The following is a 21,859-nucleotide window of genomic DNA, read 5'->3' as shown; positions in this document are numbered from 1 at the left end:
GCATGAATTGGAGCGAGTGGAGTGGAGAGTATGTCAGATATCATGTGAAGTGGTTATTATGACCAGTTTACAGGCTAGGAAACTGAGGCACAGTGAGGTGAACTGGGATTCAAACCTGGATCTATAGACCCTTGAAGATCAAACCCTTCCATCTAAGTCATCCATCACATATCTTCCCCTTCTCCTAACCAAACTGCTTTCCTGCAGGGTAGCATTCAGTGAAAAACATAGTAGGTGTTCAACACAATATAGACTTGAAACCTCATTTGATCTTATGTCGTAATTCCAAACAAGAGACTTATTTTTAGTATTTTAAGTTATTTAAATTTTTTGATTGAGGTAAAATGAACATGTCCTATATAATAAAAGCCTAATGACCAAATGGTGGAACGACTAGAACGACTGGTCGACCAGTTGCTATGATGTGCACTGACCACCAGGGGCAGATGCTTAATGCAGGAGCTGCTCCCTGGTGGTCAGTGTGCTTCCACAGTGGGAGCGCCACTCGGCTGACTGGGATGAGCGGCGCTTTCACAGCGGACCAATCCTTGCAGGTCATGCCCCCCACCAGTGCATGAATCCAGTGCACCAGGCCTCTAGTAACATTATATTAATTTCAGGTGTACAATGTAATGATTTGTTATCTGTATATATTGCAAAATGATCACCACAATAAGTCTAATCAACATCTGTCATCACACATAGTTACAAGTTTTTTTTTTACTTGTGATGAGGACCTTTAAGACCTACTGTCTTAGTAACTTTCAAATACACAGTACAGCATTATTAACTATAACCACCATGCTGTACATCACATCCTCATAACTTATTTCATAGCTGTAAGTTTGCACCTTTTGACACCTTCAACCAAATAAGAGTTTAACTTAAATGTATTTAACACTAAAATAAAAATTTTAATTTTCAGTCTCAGCATTTTCCATCACACTTTTTTTTTGGTCATCTCTCTATATAAAAGGCTAATATGCAAAGTGTCCCCTTGGGAGTTTGCTCGCTATGACGTGCGCTGACCACCAGGTGGTGGCACGGAACATGTTAGGTGACCAGCGGCGGTGGCAGGGCGCTGAGGGAACAAGGGAAGGAGGAGGCAGGGTGGTGGTGCGTGGGTGGCGAGGGAAGGAGGAGGCAGGGAGGCAGGGAACCTGATTGGCCCTCATCACTGGCCAGGCCTAGGGGTCCTACCCATGCACAAATTTCGTGCACTGGTCCTCTAGTATTCTTATAATCATTTGCTGATGTATTTTGGAAAAAGATAAAAAACAAAATTATTTTCTTTTTTTAAGTATTTTTATTGAATTTATTAGGGTTACATTGGTTAATAAAATTATATAGGTTTCAAGCATACAATTCTATAATACATCATTTATATATTGTATTATTTTCTCACTACCCCAAGTTAAGTCTCCTTCCATCACCATTTATCCCACCTTTACTCTCTTCTACCTCCCACTACCCCCACCCTCACCCCCTTGCCCTCTGGTAATCACCACAGTGTTGTCTGTGTCAAGAGTTTTTTTTGTTGTTTGTTTGTTTTGCTTAAATCCTTAAATAATAAAGTTATTTTCTGAGGGTATAAAAGTATAATGTTTTAAGCAACAATAATGACTATTCACAATGATGACCAATATCCAGCACTTAAAGGGATAAAACTAAAATATTCATTGAGGTAAATAACAAATTTCTTAGCAGGCACTGCTGAGATGAATGACAGAATGATGTTTTAGAAGAGGCTCTGGACCAGGACTCAGAAACCTGGTGTTAGTTCTAATTCCCCCGCTTCTCATCTCTGTGGTCTAGAAAAGTGTGTGACTGTCCCCATGTTCTCATTCTCAATGAAAACATGGGGAAAATACTTACATAAAGTCACATAGGATTATTGTAAAAATAAAAGGATATTATGAGATTGATCTCAGTAATTTTAAGGTGCCTCTCCAGCTTTCAGAGTGTATACCATGTATCTAAAAAGTGCTTCATAATTTATAAAGAGCTATCTATATATATAAAAGGCTGTGTCCTTCTCACTGGTAGCAATGATGCACACTGACCACCAAGGAGCAGACACTCAATGCAGGAGCTGCCATGACGTGCACTGGCCACTTAAAAATAAATGGCATCACGGACATGGCACCGATAAACCAACACTCGGCTTCCCCCAATTGCGACACAGGCCCTGCCACCACCCTGGAGCAATAGCCCACCAAATTGCATCCAACACTGCCAAGACCCCATGACCCAAAATGCGGCCCACAGCCCGGCCTAGCCCAGAAATGATCACTGTGGGCACCGGGTAATGACATCACATAGCAATGCCCAGCTTCCTCTCCCTAGCGGCTAGCCTCCTTGGAGTTTCTTCAGCCCAGGAACATGACTTGCTTTATAGCCAGGTGCAAACATTTTACATTTTAACCAAATGTTTGTGAAGTGTTTTCACATGCCTCATCTCATTTGATCTTCACAGAAGTCCTAGAGTAGGTAGATAGGAGACTCAGTAGAATCCTATTTTCTTTTCATTAGCCAGGAAACAGAGATTTAGAAAGTTTAGAAACTTGACCTGACTGAAAAGAAGTAAGAAATGATGTAACTTGAAAATGACTTCAGGTTTTCTCACTGTGCAGAATATAATCAAACACTGCTGCAGTTAAATATTTTACCCTTTGTTCTCCCTGCGTGATCTACAATAATAATGTGCTTTGTGTTGATATTTACTGCTGTGTTGCTGACAATTACCTGAAAGAGAAGTTGGGGTGCTTCACTGTGCTGGAAAAAGTTTAGCTAAATCAGAAAGCAGGTCTAATTAAACAAGTTTATTCTGTATCTATAAAAGGCAAAGTTGACTCATGCATGCATAATACATAAAAGCTCTCGCTGGCGTCAATTGCAGGTGTGTGTTTTGATCTGTCATTCTCGATAGTGAATTTGGTTGACACTTCTATTATAGAGAAAGGGTGAATAGTGATATTAAAATATTTCTTCTAATTAATTTCCTTTCAATGTGCACGAATCCGTGCACCAGGACACTAATTTAATATTACGGCTTAACAAATGAAATGAGGCACTGCAGTATTTAAATCATTATAATGTTATGTATGGGGCTTTTAAAAAATTGCTATAAAATTGTATTGGTTTCAGGTGTACAGCATAATGATTCAATTTTTAAATATATTTAATATTGTTCTGTCTGGGACTTTTTATGGACAAAAGTTTATTTTAATTTTAATACATTATTAGAGGGACTAATTGTACCAGAGCCAAGATAATGGCTAGCAATTAGGAGGAAGTTAGAATTTATTCGAAAGGGATTTTTTTCTTGTCATTTTTCCCACTTCCTCTTATATTATCTTCATTTGAAATTACTCTTTGGATTTTGTACATTTGACATCTTGAATGAAGATTAGAACAGCAGAAAGGATGCTTTGTACCCATCCTGCTATTGTTCTTTCAGGCAGGTAATGACTAATTGGGACACCGTGTCCTGAGCAAACCACGTGTAGTGCTGATGCTGCAGCCACAGTCTCAAGCTCTGTCCAGGAGGGCACAGTGTTCTGTTGTCAGAGGAAGCACCAAGGATGCCCTTACTGTTGCTTTAGACAGTAAAATAGGGAAGAAAAGGGATTTCAAAAGACTGCCTCCTAATGTTATATTATTATTTTAAGATTTCAAAGTTACTTCCTTTTTAATGCTCAACTTAATTCTTAAATGAGAATTATTATGAAGTGTGGTGTTTGAATGAAATAACCTATGTAAAGCCTTCTCTTAGAGCAGGCGTCCTCAAGCTACGGCCCGCGGGCCACATGTGGGTGTTTTTGCCATTTTGTTTTTTTACTTCAAAATAAGATATGTGCAGTGTGCATAGGAATTTGTTCATAGTTTTTTTTTAAACTATAGTCCGGCCCTCCAACGGTCTGAGGGACAGTGAACTGGCCCCCTGTTTAAAAAGTTTGAGGACCCCTGTCGTAGAGCATAGGCAACTGTCAATAAAAGATAAAATAGTTGCATGTATTGCTTTAATTCACAATGGAGGGCAGAATTAAGTCAATGGATAGAATTTACAGAGTGATTTTGGTTTACTGTAAAGACTGTTGTAATGATTAGCTCTATTTAAATAGGTCTTTCTGAAACATCTGCAACTTCCCCAAGTGAAATTAAAAAAGCAAGTGACATGCACATTTACCTCTCTCTATATTTGTAAATATCAGTCAACAAATACTTACTGAGGGCCTATTATGTCAAAGAACTATAGAGTATATAATACTAAGCATAAAAAGTTATGGTCCATCCTCTCAAAAATTTACTAATCCCAGGCATCCTGAAAATATTCATTAAATAGCATTTCAGTAGGCACATAAATTCAAAGATTCAAATGAGTTAAATGCTTTTATAAACCACATATCTTCTGGGACACTGAAGCTTGAATTGAGCCATCAGGGTCAATAACATTTTAATTTGTTTAAGAAAAATCATAACAGTTCAAATTTCAACCACACAACCTAAACCCAACTTTCTATATTTTGTATATTCCTGGAGTGTCATCTTGCTAGCTGAGATTCTGAAACTTGATATTCTTTTCCATCTGATCAAGCATCCTATCTAATAAAGAGGGAATATGCTAATTGACCGTCATGCCATTGCAAAGATTGTGGCGCCCACAGCCAATAAGGAGGGAATATGCTAATTTACTGCCCTGTCCTCAAAAATGGCGGCACCTACAGACACAAGATGGAAGCACCCAGTCCCCTCAGCCCTGCCAGGCCTTCAGAATCCCCCAATCCCCTCAGCCCCCTAGCCGCCCAGGGTTGGCCCAAGGTGCAGGCAAGCCTCAGATGTCAGTTTCCCAGCTGCTCAGGGCCACCCGAGGCTCAGGTAACCAGGGCTGGCTGAGGCTTGCGCTCGGTAGTGGCAGCAGCAGAGGTGTGATGGGGCATCGCCTTCCCCTGATCGCTGAGTCACCTCCCGCCCCTGAGGGCTCCTGGACTGTGAGAGGGGGCATGCCGGGCTGAGGGACCTCCCACCCCCAGTGCATGAATTTTCATGCACCAGGCCTCTAGTTTAAAGATAAAAAGAAATTCGTAGAAAGCTCTTTGCAATTGAAATTATCTGAGTAATGTGTATCACTGCTGTATTTATTGTCTGTCTTCTTAGATGTATTTCCTTTAGAATGGACTCAAATTTCAGAAGGAAAATTTATTCTTTTTCTAAATTATTTATTCTTTAGTTTTCTGGCCATCACATCAAAAGAGTATAACATCTCTATCTTTTTATTTGAGACAATTGCATTTTTTGAAAAAAAGGAGAAAACATTTTTTAACTTTTCCAGTCTTTTCTCAGATGCCTCTATTTTAATGAGGATTACTCTAGCCATACTATTTAAAATTGCACATGCTCTACTCCCTGTCCCTCCTAATCACTCTTAACTTCACTTTTCTTTTCATTTTCAAGTTATCATCTTCTAATATGTATCACATTTTTATTTATTTATCACTTCTTGTTTATCTCTCTCCCTCCCTAGAATATAAGCTTCTGTGCATTTTTTTTTTGATATGACAACAAAGGCACAGGCAACAAAAGCAAAAATAAACAAATGGAATTGCATCAAATTTATAAGCTTCTGCACAGCAAAGGAAACAACAATCAACAAAGTGAAAAAGTAATCTATGGAATGGGAGGAAATATTGGCAAGCCATATATATGATAAGAGGTTAATATCTCTATCTATCTATGTACCTACATATCTCTCTATCTCTATCTCTATCTCTATCTCTATCTCTATCTCTATCTTTATATCTAACTAATATAACCCAATAACAAAAAAACAAACAAACATTGAAAAATGGACAAAGGACTTGAATAGACTTTTTCTAAAGAAGACATGCAAGTGGTCAACAAGTACATGAAAAGGTGTTCAACACCACTAATTATCAGGGAAATGTAAATTAAAACCACAATGAAATATCACCTCATACATGTTAGAATGGCTATTATAAAAAAAGATAGGAGATTACAAGATAAAAGTACTAGACAATCCGGCCATCCCACTTCTAGGTATACATCCAGAGGAAATGAAATCAGGATCTTAGAGAGATAGCTGCACTCCCATGTTCATTGCAGCATTATTTACTATAGTCAAGACCTGGAAACAACCTGTCTGTAGATAGATAAATGGGTAGAGAAAATAATGTAATGGAATGTTATTCAGCATTAAAAACAATGAAATCCTGCCACAACAACTTGGGTGAACCTAGAGGATATTATGTTAAGTGAAATAAGCCAGACACAGGAAGAAAAATACTGCTTGATGTCACTTATATATGGAATCTAAAATACTCAAATTCCTAGAAGCAGAGAGTAGAATGGTGGTTGGTAAGATCTGAAGGAAGGGGAAAGGGTAGAAGTTGTAAAAGCTATGCCAGACAACTAAGTTGTGAAGATCTAATGTAACAACACTATTATATGCTTGAAATTCACTAAGAGGGTAGGTTTTAAGTGTTCTACACACAAAGAAGAAAATGGTAATTAATCTAGGTGATAGATATGTTAGTTAGTTTGATGGTGATAATTATTTTACAATGTTTAAATATATCAAAACATCAAGTATATACCTTAAAAATATACAACTTTTATTTGTAAAAAAAAAAAAAAGAAAAGAATTTAAAACCTGATAGAAAGTCATTTGTCCAATTGAATTTATGTACCTCTATGTTCATAGCAGCACAATTTACAACAGCTAAGAATTGGAAACAGCCTAAATGCCCATCAGCAGATGAGTGGTTTAGAAAACTGCGGTACATCTAAACAATGTAATACTATGCTGCTGTAAAAAAGAAGGAATTCTTACCATTTGCAACAGCATGGATGGAACTGGAGAGCATTATGCTAAGTGAAATAAGCCAGTCAGTGAAAGAAAAATACCACATGATCTCACTTATTTGTGGAATATAAAGAGCATTATAAACTGATGAACTGTATCAAAAATAGATACAGAGGCAAAGAAGCATTGAACAGACTGTCAAACTACAGTGTGAAGGCTGGGGATGGTGGGGTGGGGGTAAGAGATTAACCGAAGGACTTGTATGCATGCATATAATCATAACCAATGGACGCAAGACACGGGGGGGGGGGGGGGCGGAAGGGGGGAGGAGGGTATTTGTTGGGGAAGCCGGGGGAAAGTCAATGGGGGAAAAAAAGAAGACATATGTACTACTATTTGTAATACTTTAAGCAATAAAATAACATTTAAAAAATGAATTTCCATTGTGTAGCCTGACATAACGCTAATCACATACATGTTGGCTAATACCTCCAATTCTTGGCTAAAAATTTGACCCTCTTACACATCAGGGTTTTTAAAAAATAATTTTCTGCTTTAACAGACTTTTATTTTTATGGATGAAAGGCTATCTCTGTAAATGTTAAGGGTCCAAGACAGGTGAAAGAAAGAGCAGTTCCAAGCATAAACTGTAATCAAAATCTCCAGGGAAAATTTCTGAATCAGACATGTTTTTGCCACGGCACCCCTTTTCACCTGGCCCCTCTGTGCAGCAGAGCCGTGGTTGTGCACCACGGGTGATTTATTTATTTGGAGACGGTTAATGAAACTCTCAAGCTCCACCGGCAGTGATGGAGCATGTGAACTACTGTTGGCGAGACCTGTGAACTGGATACTCGGAAGGTGGTTAGTACAAGGTCCTCCGTCTGAGTATAATATTAAATTAACACCAAAAAAGCCTTGCTAAGGCAGTTGTTTGTAGAAGAACACACCTTTACAATAGTCAGGTTTTTTTTTTTTACCAATGTCTGAGATGGCTCCTGACTTGGATTTCATAAAGGAATCTGAAAAGATTAATTTGAAAATATAACCCATATTGGAATCAGAATTTTGAACAGTTAAGGGAACAACTAAATGGATTATGATGATTACATCATTCTTCTAAGACTCTGATATTCATTTATAATTTCATTATCCTGGGAAATTGTTGAGTGTTTGCCAGGTGAAATTGATAGAAATCTCTTTTCTGGTCTGCTCTCTATTCTGCCCTGCTTTTATTACTCTACTTCTCGGATCATTTTCTTCTTGCTCTGCACTGTTCTAGTTTCACTCCTGTTTGCACTGGGAATGGTTGCTGCCTGGTGTTAGGGCTTGTGATACCAATTTCAGAAAATATGAATTCTCAGTACCTATTTACAACTGTTTTAAGGGTAGGTTCTGGAGTAGAATTGTAGCTACTTGTTTCTATTGAACAGTTTTTGAGTTTCAAGGCTGTTTTATGCATATGGCTAAAATATTTGAAACCTTAAAAATATTTAGGACTTTAAAAAAGAAAATCAGTTAAAAATATGAAACAAAAATGGCAATATCAAAATTGATAGTAATTTCAGAAACAAAGTTACATATATATATATATATATATATATATATATATATATATATATTTTACATTTTAAGGCACACAATTATGTTTTATTTGGGGTATTTTTTATAACATGTTTGATATAATCAAGTGAGTCCAGATGCCCTGTTTCTGCTTCAGAGCTTTCTCTAACCTAAGGGAGATGGTCTGTCTCCCTGCTGGTCAGGCCTGGGACTGGGGGGGGGGGGGGGGCGGTGGTGGGGGGGAGGGGGGTAATGCCCTCTGGGCAACCCTTGGCCAGTGGGCCGTGGAAGCCAATGGACAAATGTGCAGCCTCTGTCCTCCATGGAGAATGCTGGGAGCATCCTGTGTGCTGCTCTGCAGTCCTGGGGAAGCAAGCCCCTTTGCCCACCGCAGCACCTTGATCACATGACCTTATGTTGGCTTTTCCTCTTTCTCCGTGTGTCACTCTTTCTACTCCTTCAGCCCTACTTCCTCACACCAATTAAAGACTTACAGCCCAGTTCTTGTCTCGGGCTTCGCTTCCAGATGAACCGAGGTGAAGACATCTAGCAACCCATCTTCCTATTTAGAGAAAGAACTGTGGCCCTTTCCTTTACTCTTCCTAAAGCCTCAAATATCTGCTCAGGTAATGCCGGGGGTCTTTCCCAGCATCTAGAAGGGTTCAGAAATCTGGAGAAGGCACTGTGTGTAAATTAATAAAGAGACTAGAAATAGAATATAAATTTGTAATCCATGGGGGAGCCAGAGGGAGCTTAGCTGTAGTAGCTAAATTCTCCCTATCTCCGGATCCAAGGCTCTTTTTATTCCCACATTTCACCCTATAGCAAAGTAGATATACATATCAAAGGTAAGGTTTAGAATACAGTAGGCATTGTCAGGTTAGGGAACTGCCTTCAGCTGTTCAGCTCTTTGGCCAGCAGGAGGCAATATGATGTAGATTAAAATGCCCTCAGCTGTCTGGCAGCAGGCAATCATTTGTGTAAATTCAGCTTTGGGGAAATGCTTTTGGCCACGCAGTAGGCAATAATATGTATCTTCTAGCCTTTGCTGAAGGCTCAAGGTCCACCAACCTTTTGATGAACTTCTTACATTTATGACCTGCTGGAATTAGCCTCCAGCAAGGTAAGAAACCTGTTTTTGCTTCTTCTTTTCTGTAAAAAGAAAGAAGTTTTCATCTGGATATCCAGTGGAGACCTAAATGTCCACTAGGTAGAGGTCCTTGGATTCTAAGATCTTTTCTGACAGTCATTCACCTATATCCCTTTGCTGTCTGCATCTTCCCAAGGTTTTATTGATGATCAATACTTCCACTGTAGGGAGATTTTCTTTTCTTTTTCTTTTTTTTTTAAAATATATTTTATTGACTTTTTACAGTGAGGAAGGGAGAGGGATAGAGAGCCAGAAACATCGATGAGAGAGAAACATCGACCAGCTGCCTCCTGCACACCCCCTACTGGGGATGTGCCCGCAACCAATGCACATGCCCTTGACCGGAATCGAACCTGGGACCCTTGAGTCCACAGGCTGATGCTCTATCCACTGAGCCAAACCGGTTTCGGCGGGAGATTTTCAATAACTTGGAAATATAAGATATGGAAAGATACTAGAATGGTAATACTACTCACCAATTGACTGATGAAATATGGGGTTAGGTACTACACATTCTTTAGGCACATTTAAAAGAATAACACAGACCTGTGAAGCATGGTTTGCTGCATAAAGACTGGAGGTAAAAAGATTATTAATAAACTAGAGGCCCAGTGCATGATTAAATCATGCACGTGTAGGGTCCCCTAGGCCTAACCTGCCATCCAGGCCATATCCACTGGCCCGCAAAGCTTAGCACGCTCCGCGGACACTGCTAGCAGCCTGCTCCCCGCTTTTTTTTTTTCCAATTTTTTTTTATTAAGGTATTATATGTGAACATATCTTACCATTGCCCCCCCCCACTCCCATATATGCCCTCACCCCCCAGAGTTTTGCGTCCATTGGTTATGTTTATACGCATGCATACTGCTCCCCGCTTTTGATGGCAGGGGGTCCGCTGGTGCTGGAGCAGACATACAGCTCCCCGCTTTCAATCGCGGGGGAGCTAGCTGTCTGTCCGCTAGTGCACCAGGCCTTTCGAAAGCCTCCGGCACGGTGGAGGCTTTCGAAAGGCCTGGTGCCAGAGTGGACAGACAGCCAGCTCCCCTGCTTTCGCTCCCCGCTTTTGATGGTCCGCAGCAGGACGTGGGCTCACTGCCCCAGAGGCCCCTTCTGTGCCGCAACACAGCCATGGTGCAGACGCTGAGCTCGCGCCGCCACTGGCGACACAAGCTCAGTGTCCCGCCGGCCCAATCGGCCACCCCGGCCACCCCGAGTCCCGCCTCCTGCTCCTCCCGCTGGCCCAATCGTGGGCATAGCGGAGTGATGGTAATTTACATATTACCCTTTTATTATGTAGGATTGTTCTCAGAATATATATCAGAAATGCAGAAAACTTGTACCTGGGTGATGATGGCTGGGGAGCAATGAATCTGAGACACATTGTAGATCAAAATTGTTCAGTATTTAATATATGGTGAAATATGAAGTGCAAGTCAGAAAGCAAGCAAGCAAAGTTACTAAAGCGAAATGGTGCTACTATTAATGGCAGTGGAGAAGTTGGTGGCAGGAAGGTTAAGTTCAGCTTCTAACGGGGTAACTTTTTCATGCCTTTGAGACAGTCTAATGTGTTGTAAAGAGCGTAGGTTTGGGTATCTGAAATATTTGTGTTCTATTCCCAGTTTGACTCCTTTGCAAGTGATGTGACTTTCAATGAAGTCATTAACTTCTCTGACCCTCAGTGAAAGGGGTGAGTAATCATTACTCCAAAGTAGTTTTAGGAATTAAAGATGCTAATTGTTGATAGATAAAAGCTCCAAAATGGTAGTCAGCGCTACCATCCAAGTGGAAACATTCAGAGGTGGCTGGGGGATGTGGCACTGGGAAGAGAGATGCCATATCTGGACATGTGCAAAACAAAATTAGGATGACATGCAGGAAAGAGGCATTAACTGAAACCCAGGAGAAACAAATAGCACAGGTCTGACACCTGGCTGGTGACTTTGGCAAGGCAACTATAAGGCAGTATTTATAACAAAATTGGGGACCTACTAAGTTCTTGTGACTAATTGCACTGGACTTTATCTTTCCTCAAGGACACAGAAACAGAGAGGAAGTACAATTTAGAAAGAAAGACTATTCCCCCAGGAAATGATATAGCACAAACCTTTGGAAATACAGCAGTTTGAGGGACAACTACTCCACATGCCTACTATTAATATTTCATCTTAAAGAAATAATTTGGTTTATTGTAAAAAAATTTTTTTTGGCTAAAATAATGAATCATTGCTCATTAGAGGAAAGAAATGACATCTGGATTGCTGTTTGGATCAGTAAGTACTTTGTCTCTATTTAAGAATGCAAGAACTCTAGGATCTAACCTTTGAGGTTTGAAGACAGTTTCCTTCCCTCAATATACTCTCAATCTCAGCTGTCACCCGTGATGTGGTGTCAAAAAGCCCTAACTTATTTAACTATTTCTATCTTGTAAGGAATGAGTGTAAACTAGAGAATGAGTGGGTTGTCAGCCAGCAGCTTCAGGGTAGGGTTTTACCCCTGGAGCCAAAATGAAACTTGAGCTATGATTCTGCAGCCCATCTTCATTTCTGTGAGGTCCAGAAATAAACCGATGGAGAACCTCAGCAAGGAGTCAAAAGAGATCCCATCTTATGGGAGCTTCTGTCCATCATGAGCAGTTAAATTGTGCTAAAGAGGGTGGCATTTCTGATCATGTTATGCCTATTGGAAAGGGCAGAGGTGATTACTGAAAGAGCAAGGGAAGGAGAGATTCCTAGTCTTACCAACATGGAGTAAATGACTGGACCCAAAGCTGGCCACGCCGAGTGGTGAGCTGACCTTCCAGCAGAGGGCAGTGTAGCAGGCTTTTTGGTGGAGAGGGACTTGGCGTCCAAGAGCTGCAGGCCTGAAGAAAATTCCTTATCAGGGAGCTTTTGAGTTGCTGCTTCTTTTTTGGATTGCATGGCAGGATGAGGTGCTCTGTCCGCTTTCACCTTTCTGTTTCTTTTCTTCCTCATTTTTGAAGGAAAGTGGGTACTTTTAGCATAACTAGGTATCAGAGTTACTATGTGAGACAGTATCACTAAGAGAAGCTTTCCTTTGGTTGATTGAGATGTTGGAGTGTGGTTTCCTTAAAAACACCATAAAATAGTGTTTTGCACCAGGCACGTTCAAGATTACAGTTTTCTTCTGGTAATGTGTGTACCTGTCCACCTTTTAAGATGTAGCAGCACAGTGGAGAGAAGTCACAGAGGCGTTTTCCTCCCCTTCCCTTCCCATGAAGCTCTTCTTTGCTACAGCATTCTGAATTCCAAGCAATGGGTGTTTGTATCCTGGTGTGTCTAATGGGGAATTTTCCTGTGTCTTTGAATAGAAGTGGTAATAAAAAGAATCATGATGTCCACGAATAACCCAGGCCTGTCAACGTGTCACAAGTATTTCTGGCACAAGGGCTACAGAAATTCTAGTCAAGGGTCATTGTAATGATAACATTTGAACATTAAAGAAAATGGGTTGCAACTCATAAAAGGCATGCACAGGTACACTACATTTCAATTTAATAACCATCACCTCTTCAAAGTCGTATTTTATCAAGTCCTTTGGTCAGTGGAAATTTTTACCCATTCCCCAAATTAGGATTGGTCTGACACCCATTTCTCAAATATGAGCCCTTTATCTTCCTAGATGAATCCATTCCCTCCTACTCTGCCTGAGGAATCATTTGAGTATCTTCCTCATGTGCCTGCTTTTAATGAATCATTATGTTATTTACTGTCCGCTCAGTTTCTTTTGAGTATCTTTCTCTCATGTGTCTGCTTTTAATGAATCATTATGTTATTTACTGTCCATTCAGCTGTGAGAGGGCTCCAGGGAGAGGCAGCGCTGAGGGCTCCATAGGGGCGCACCGTGTCTCCACGGAGAGGACTCTGAAATCATATCCGCTGATTGTTGGCTGGTGCTTACAGCTACTCAGGTCCACCCACCTGCAGCGATTCCCTGGAAACAGCCACCCGACGTGTCCGGTGTACATTCATCTTGGAAGGACACCTGTGGTGCAGCCGGGTTTACTAGGGCTCTTTGACTAAGAGGAGCAAAGCTAGCCAGACCTGAGATTTGGAAGAGGGGGCTGTTTCTGAGCATCCCTCCCACATGCTCTGCCCATGATTCTGGAAGGTGCCCCAACCCCAGTCCTTCTGTCGGCTTGGATAGGAAAATGTGTTGGTCTCCTTTTGTTCCTCTAGCTCACATCAAGCACAAGATGTCTTTGTCTGACTACCCTACCCCATTCTGTGGATCTATAGCTTTATGGTTCAGCATGTGGTTAAGGAATTCAGACTGTTTGAGTCTACTTCCTAGTTTTACAACTCAAATAGTTGTAATAGATTGAGTACATTGAATATACAGAGGTAAAATCAGATTGATGATAATGGACTACCTCTTTAGTGCTGTGAGAATTAAATGGGATAAATGTGCAAAGCACATGATCCACATAATAAAAAAGTTTCTATTTATCTGCTTGTCTTTTAAAGTAATTTTTTATTTTCAATTACAGTTGACATACAATAAGATTATATTAGTTCCAGGTGTACAACCCAGTGATTAGACATTCATATAACGTACAAAGTGATTACCCCAATAAATCTCATACCCATCTGACACCACACATAGTTATTAGGATATCATTGACTATTCCCTATGCTGTACTTTACAACCCTATGACTGTTCTGTAACAAACAATTTGTACTTATTAATCCCTTCACCTTTTTCACCCAGCTCCCAACACCCCTCCCATCTGGCAGCTGTCTAAATGTTCTTTCTATCTATGAGTCTATTTCTTTTGTTAGGATGTTTTTGATATGTCTATGTTCCATTTGTTCCCCCATCTTCCTTCCTATAACCTGTTCAGAGAAGTTGTGGGATTGTAATGATAAAATCTCAGGCAGCCCTAAACCTAGAGGTGTGGGGAGGAGGAAGCAGAACAAGGAGGGTGTATCTGGAGAATGTAAGTTCTATTTAAATGAGATTTGGAATCTGTCTGCATGACTCCATTGTACTGGAGTGGAAAATTGGGACATAGCCACAGTGACTTACAGGTACCATGGTAGCAGTTTCCAAATCTGTGTGAAGCTCAAAATCACCTGGGGAAATTTAAGAACTATTTTCTGAGACTGGTCAGTAGATATGATGTGAGCAGGGGAATCTCTTTCTAAAATGTTCCCCACTTGATTTTGATCATAAATCTTATTTAGAAATCCTTGCCTGGTGATATTAAGAGAAGAATTTGGGAATGGATATTAGAGTGAAGGTGAGCAACCCATGGTAATTATGCACAGACAAAAAATAAGCTAAATGATGTTTCTTCTTGCTATTCTTTAAGAGAGAAAAGTCCAATTGTGGTCTTAAGTAAACTTGATTTTGGCATCAGCCTATTGAGCCATGTCTGACAAAAGTCCTATATACTGGGGACAAAGGGCAGAAGGTGAGGCTGGGATTGGATATATTGTATTACATATTTTTTTCTGCAGCTTCGGTCTGCAGAAATATGTATTACATTTTTTTTTCTGCAGTTTGCTTTACTTGATTGGGATGATGCACTTTGGGGATGAAATTACAAATCAGAATGAGCACTAAAAAGTACTTTTTCTTGGAACCTGCTCAATTACAATTGAGGTCATTGATTGCCCACCAGCAATTTTCACTGCTCTGAGATTATTCTTTCCATCTGCTTGCCTTCTAGCCAAAAGAGGCGAAGAAGGGGCTTGGAACATCAGCCAAGCCAGGACTAAATGTGAACAGGTAGCTTTATTTTCTTTGTAGCCAATAGATAAGCAGATGGCGCTCATTTAAACTTTGGGGCTATGGAGAGTGAAAAGATTTAAAGGAACTTTACCTTCATCCTCACTTTCACTAGATCTTGCAATGTGTATCTAAGCTGATACACATTGTTTTCATTGATAAGATCCCCAAATAATTGCTCAAGTCTGTATCAATTCTGCCAGTCCAGATAAAATTAAAAAGCAGCCGTGTGTAACTTGAGTAATTCTTGACTGCCTTGAAGTCTATTTTTGCCTGTCAGTTCATCTCCAAAAGATTAGTTTGTCCGTTGGATGACAGTGGGAACCTCTTGCTGCAGCTGTCCTGGTAGCAGCGACACAGCATGTCACTGGCTCAACCTCCTCCAAGTTCTCTTTCAACATCTGCCTCACAACGTCTCCAACTAGAATCTCTCTTCTCCTCCTCTTCAGGACCTTCATTGCTCCACCCCTTACCTCTCTTCCAAAATCCACATCATCTACACAGGACAATTATTTTTGCACAGCTCCCTGGGAAGTGTCTCTGATCCCCAACTTTCCTTCTTTAACTCTGCAAATGAATAAAATGGTCTATCCATCTATCCATCTTTAATAAAGTACTATTACTAATGTTTTGCTACTACTGATATCATCAGCCTCACCAGTGATGTACATGATAGTGAAATAATTCTAACTTTGGTTGAACACTTAATACCAGAGAGCACTTTGTGTGCAGGCAAGAACACAAACTCAGCAATTGGCTGAGGATCATTAGTTACTAAGTGGGGGCAGAACTTCAGTGCAGGTGAGTGTACAGCTTATACTTTTTATGCTGTAATGTCATTTAAATTCATCAACAGGATGCATTAATTTGAGTTTTATGAAAACACCACCTTCTAGTTTACTAATTTGAGTAAATTTTTAGTCATTTTTATTGTCTTTTTTTTTCTGGGTGATCCTATATAATAAAAGGCTAATATGCAAATCAACTGAACAGCAGAACAACCGGTCGCTATGATGCGCACTGACCACCAGGAGGCAGACGCCCAAAGCAGGAGCTGCCCCCTGGTGGTCAGTGCACTCCCACAGGGGGAGCGCCACTCAGCCAGAAGCCAGGCTCATGGCTGGCGAGCGCAGCAGTGGTGGCAGGAGCCTCTCCCGCCTCCACAGCAGCACTAAGGATGATCGACTCATGGCTGTCAGTTAGATATCCCCCGAGGGCTCCTGGACTGCGACAGGGCACAGCCAGGCTGAGGGACCCCCCTGAGTGCACAAATTTTAGGCACCGGGCCTCTAGTTTTGACATAATGGAATGCAAAGGATACCTCATTCCATTGTCTCTGGAGGAAAGAAATGAAATGAAAAGAAAGCCAAGTAAGAAATTAAAGAGGAATTGAAAAGAAGCACCTGTATCCAGGACCACTGGGTGCGAGAACTTAGGCCAGCCCACTGTGTGCATCTCTTCCCAACTCTGGTCAGTGACTATACGTCGGTAGCTGAAAATTGGCCACAGTGGGTTTATTTGCACCACTTAAGTCAACATATGCTATTAGTCTCTTAATACAGGATTGCTGCTGTGACAGGATGCTGTAATGAAGGTGTTACCAGGGCTGTACTCCCTCTGAAGGCTCTCAGGGAGAATCCATTCCTTGCCTCTTTTATCTTCTGGTGGCCTAGGTATTCCTTGTCCTGCATCCACATCACTGCAATCTCTCTGCCTCCATGATCACATTACCTTCATGTCTTCCCTCTCAAAACTCCCACTGTCTTGCTCTTATAAGGATACTTGTGATTACATTTAGGCCCACTGGCTAATCCAGAATAAGCTTCTCATGTCAAGATCTTTAACTTAATCTCATCATTTGCTATATCAAGTAACATTCATCTATATATATAAAACCCAAATGACCAGATGACCAGACAACTGGACTACTGGACAGTAGCTATGATGCACACTGACCACCAGGGGGCAGACTCTCAATGCAGGAGCTGCCCCCTGGTGGTCAGTGAGCTCCTACAGCATGAGTGCCGCTCAACTGACAGATGGGTGCCAGACACAGGGCTCATGGCTGGCAAGTGCTGCTGTGGTGGCATGAGCCTCTCCTGTGGACACTCCCCCTGTGTGCCAAGTGGCTGCAGTGGCAGGCGCAGCGGGGCTGGGATGAGCGGGAGTGGCTGGGCACCCAGCCCGGGCTCGGCCTCCTCCCTGGCCACCTGCCACTTTGTGCACTACTTCGTGCTGTGTGAGATCGAGGTGGACAGTGGGCTAGAGCCCAACGAGCTGGCAAGTAAGGCCGGGCTGTGGCAGCGTGGAGGTCCACTGATCCCCACAGGCCAGGCCGAGGGACCCCACCGGTGCATGAATCCATGCACGGGGCCTCTGGTTCTTTTATAACATACTATTCACAGGTTTTGGGAGTAGGACATGGATTTTTGTAGTGGGTCATCATTCAGCCCACTACAGATATAAAGCAGTTTTTGTTTTATTTATTTTAGGGATGCTGGCTCACTTGCACATCCCTGATCCTTGGTTAAATAAAAACGTCTCAATGATGTGACACAGGAAATAACCCGTCAGGGCCAATGCCACTACAAATTCCTGTTGCAGTGAGAGCCATGCACACTAGTTGGGTGTCAGCCCTGTCTAGGAAATATTCTTATCACTTTAGGGGACAGGTACAATTGATTAAATTATGGATACATTAAACGTTTATCACACTGTTCATTATAATAGACGCCACTGATACTTTAAAAAGTGTAAAGTGACATGCGATGGACATCATAAGAAGGGTTTTATTGAACCATGTCCTTTACTGATGACCGGAATGTTTTTGTAGCCTCCTTAGACTGTCTGGGTTTTAGTTTCCCTTTACCTCATACATCTGGTCTCCTTTCTTTTAAAGTATCCCAATGATAAATTTTCATGAAAATAATTCTATTCTTAGCTAGAAAATCAATTTTAGGGTGGGGATCTGGCAATATTTATTGACATTTGGAGTAAATTCTTAATTTAAAACATTAAATTTGGGATGACACCCAAGCAAACAGATATTTAAAAATGAGAGTAGGAGGGATTTGTGACAGGTAATCTTGGGCTCCCAAGATAGTCTGGAATTTTAAAGTTGTTTTTATTCATTATGCTTGTACTTTTTAGCAGAATATTAAAATAAAGTGTAACTGTACTTATCTATATTAGTATTAATAATTTCTAATAGAACAGTAATGCCACCGTTTCCATTAATTTTATGGCTGTTCTCAATCAGCTAGTTATCTGGCCAACATAAGTTGTTGCCTTGAAGATGCACTGGCTCTTAGAAGCAAATTCCTGGGGGTGGAGCCTAAACTGATCCAGGAAAGTGATCAAGCTTTGAGTTGTATTTTGGACATGGTTGGTTCTAAGGCATGCCACTGGACATGTTTTCTCTAGGACAGTGCTTCTCAATCTTGGCTGTACATTAGAATCACACAAGAGCTGATAAAAATCCTAATTTTCCAGCCAATTACAGATTAATTGCTAAAGGTGGTGCTTAGTCTTCAATATTTTTAAAACTCTCCAGGTAACTGCAATGTGTAGGTGAATCTAGAACTGAACCATTGCTCTCGGAGGAAGTAATCCTGTTTCTCCTCCCAGGTAAGAGGAGTCCTTAGAAATCATCTTTAACCAGAAATCCTTAGTGTCCCTAGTATCATCATATTACTACAAGACTAGGATTATATATTTTAAAAAATAAATATTTAGGTGTTTCTGTTACTTGCTACTAATAACCAAGTTTTACCAGTAAAACCAGGTTGGGTGTAGCAGAATCCATTCAAATATCACTTAATAACTGGAGGAGGTGTTTAGCCCTCATTACTTGTAGCTCTTTCTGTCATAAGAAGTACTTTCCATATTTAAGCCCTCATCTTGGGTCCCAGTTCCCAATGACAAGAGAGTGAAGAAATGCCACACAGTGTCTGCTTCAGGGGCTATTAAATAGTGACTAGAGGCCCGGTGAACAGATTCAGCCTGGCCTGCACCCTCTTGCAATCTGGGACCCTTCAGGGGATGTTGGACTGCTGGTTTTGGCCCGATCCCCACAGGCCAGGCTGAGGGACCCCTCTGGTGCACAAATCCATGCATGGGGCCTCTAGTATACAATAAGATCGTTGGTTAATATCTTCCCGCCCTCCCCCCACCCTTCCCTCTGAGATTCATCAGTCTGTTCCCTGTTTCCATGCCTGTGTGTTGAGCATTTGCCCCTTGGTGGTCAGTGCATCATAGCTACTAGTCTAACAGTCGAACGGTCAAACGGTCACTTAGGCTTTTATATAGAGAGATGAGGAGGTTTTGGTAGCTTGGACTCCTTTCTTAGCAGTAGAGATGGGGAGAAGCAAACTGATTTGAGGTATCTTCAGAAGGTAGAATATGTAACACTATGTGACTGTTGGAAAGTGCAAGGTGAAAGAGAGGGCTGTGACAAAAATACCTTTTAGAGGAGATCAGGGACATTCAGAGTGGATGGAAGAAGATTTGATTTTGGGTGGTGAATGCACAATGCAATATATAGATGATGTATCATAGAATTGTACACTTAAAACCTATATAATCTTATTAACCAATGTCACCCCAATACATTTAATTTTAAGAAGAATCCTTCAGGCCTCTGACTTGAATAAATATGTGGCATCATTTCCTGAGATAGGGAATGAAGGAGGAGTGACAGTGAAAAAAGATCACAAATATAGTTTTGGATAAACTTGAGATGTGCAAGCAGAGATGACATTAGGAAAGTCAGGGTAGGAAGAAAGGCTGGAAGTTACAGGTGCCTGAAACTGGGTGGATGAGATTGTCTAGGGAGAATAAAAGAAGAATGTGAAAGGGGAAAGCAGTTGCTTTAATGTTTTTTTTTTAAATTTTAGATACAGTGAATTTATTAGACTAGAATGTTGATGGGAACTAATCAGTACGGAGGGAGAGGTTGAAGATACAGTGGCCTGAATGAGATCTCTGAGACAGAAGAAGAAATAGGATTTAGAATATGTGTGGCCTTGACTGGGAATCAAACCTGAGATTGAGCCATACCAGCCAGGCAAGAAGGAGATTTTGTGGAAGGAAAACGTCTTGAAAAAGGGAGCAGGAGCGAGATGATTAGAAAGGAAGAGAGAAGCATTTCAAATGAAGAATATTGTGGCAAGGGCTCCCCAGGAGTTGGCATTAGGGAGCATCACTCACTAATGATCAACTCACTTCTGGGGGCTGCTGCAGACAGGGGCCGATGCATACAGGATGTGGAGAAAGGGAAAGAAGGAATGAAAGATCTGAGGTGACCCTCTAGTCTTTATGAATGCCAGTCCAGAAAGCCAGTCCCTGGTTTTCTCCTGCCCTCTAGGATTCATTAATTCAGCAATTAACATGCCTGTAATTCAGTTTCTTGTTATTGACACATTGTTCATTCATGCCATTTGCTTACAGAAAGTAAAGGGAATGTTGAATATCATTTAGCTCAATATGCCTGCATTTTAAAGCAGGCTATTGATCTGGGCCTCTCTCTGAAAGAAAGTGACACAGATAAAGAAGAGAGGAAAACAGGTGAAGTTGTGACGGTATTGAGTGGCCTCCCATGGCCTGGACTGACTGTGTTGGGAAGTGAGGATCATGTCTTGCGGCGTGAATCTCTAGGGTTATTCATTAGTTTTTAGACCAAACAGGAGAATTATGTCAAGGTGACTTGATCAGTCATCCTTTGGTAGCACCGAAGTTCTGAGTATTTAATCAGTGACCGGTGGGGCGTGCCAGGTGGTCTAAGTTCACTGATTTCTCAGGGTCACTCCATTGCAATGAACTTACCACCACAAATTGACAGGCTACATCTAGTGGCATGATTTTTCCCTCTTGGGAAAGCAAAAGCCAACCTATTTCCTTACTTTTAAAAGATTCTTATCTTACCATTTTAGTGAATACTTCTTTCACTATAATATTTTTGTATTCTTAATTTTTGTACTATTATATGTGTTCCTATAAGTCACATTAAGTATTTTTTGGGGGAATAAAATATAAATATATAATACATTTTTCTTTGGTCTAAAGAGGGAATTATGAGGAAAAAAACCTACAAGAAACCATGTAGGTTATTCATCTGCCAAGTGGTAGGCTGTAACTAACCCTGAGATGTAACTTTCCATGAGAAATAACTTGTATCTCTGTGTTACATTTTAATGTTTGACAGTATTCATCATCAGGAATTTCTTTATGTTTAGCCTAAATTCATAGGTTTCATTTTTTTTTTTGCAATTATATTTCTAATAAAAAACTTTTAGTCCCTTCCATCCCCTTCCATCAGTTGTAGATAACTAGGTATGTTATGTTAGATGACTAGGCAAACTTTCTACAAGTCATATGACTGGGTTAAATTTTTTCTTCTATAAATTTTGCGCAATGTGACCTGAGCAAATAAATAAATTACTGTATGTCTTAATCTATGACCATAGGCTATATTTTAATAACAGGAGTTCCTCATTTATTCTGTCTCAGGGATGTTCTCTTTCCCTTGTTGGATCTATTGATGTCCCAGTCCAATTTCAATGTCATGTATGAGA

Source organism: Cnephaeus nilssonii (genome assembly GCF_951640355.1).
Source record: "Cnephaeus nilssonii genome assembly, chromosome: 5".
In the NCBI taxonomy this organism is placed as follows: Eukaryota; Metazoa; Chordata; class Mammalia; order Chiroptera; family Vespertilionidae; genus Cnephaeus; species Cnephaeus nilssonii.
This window is presented reverse-complemented; position numbering follows the sequence as displayed.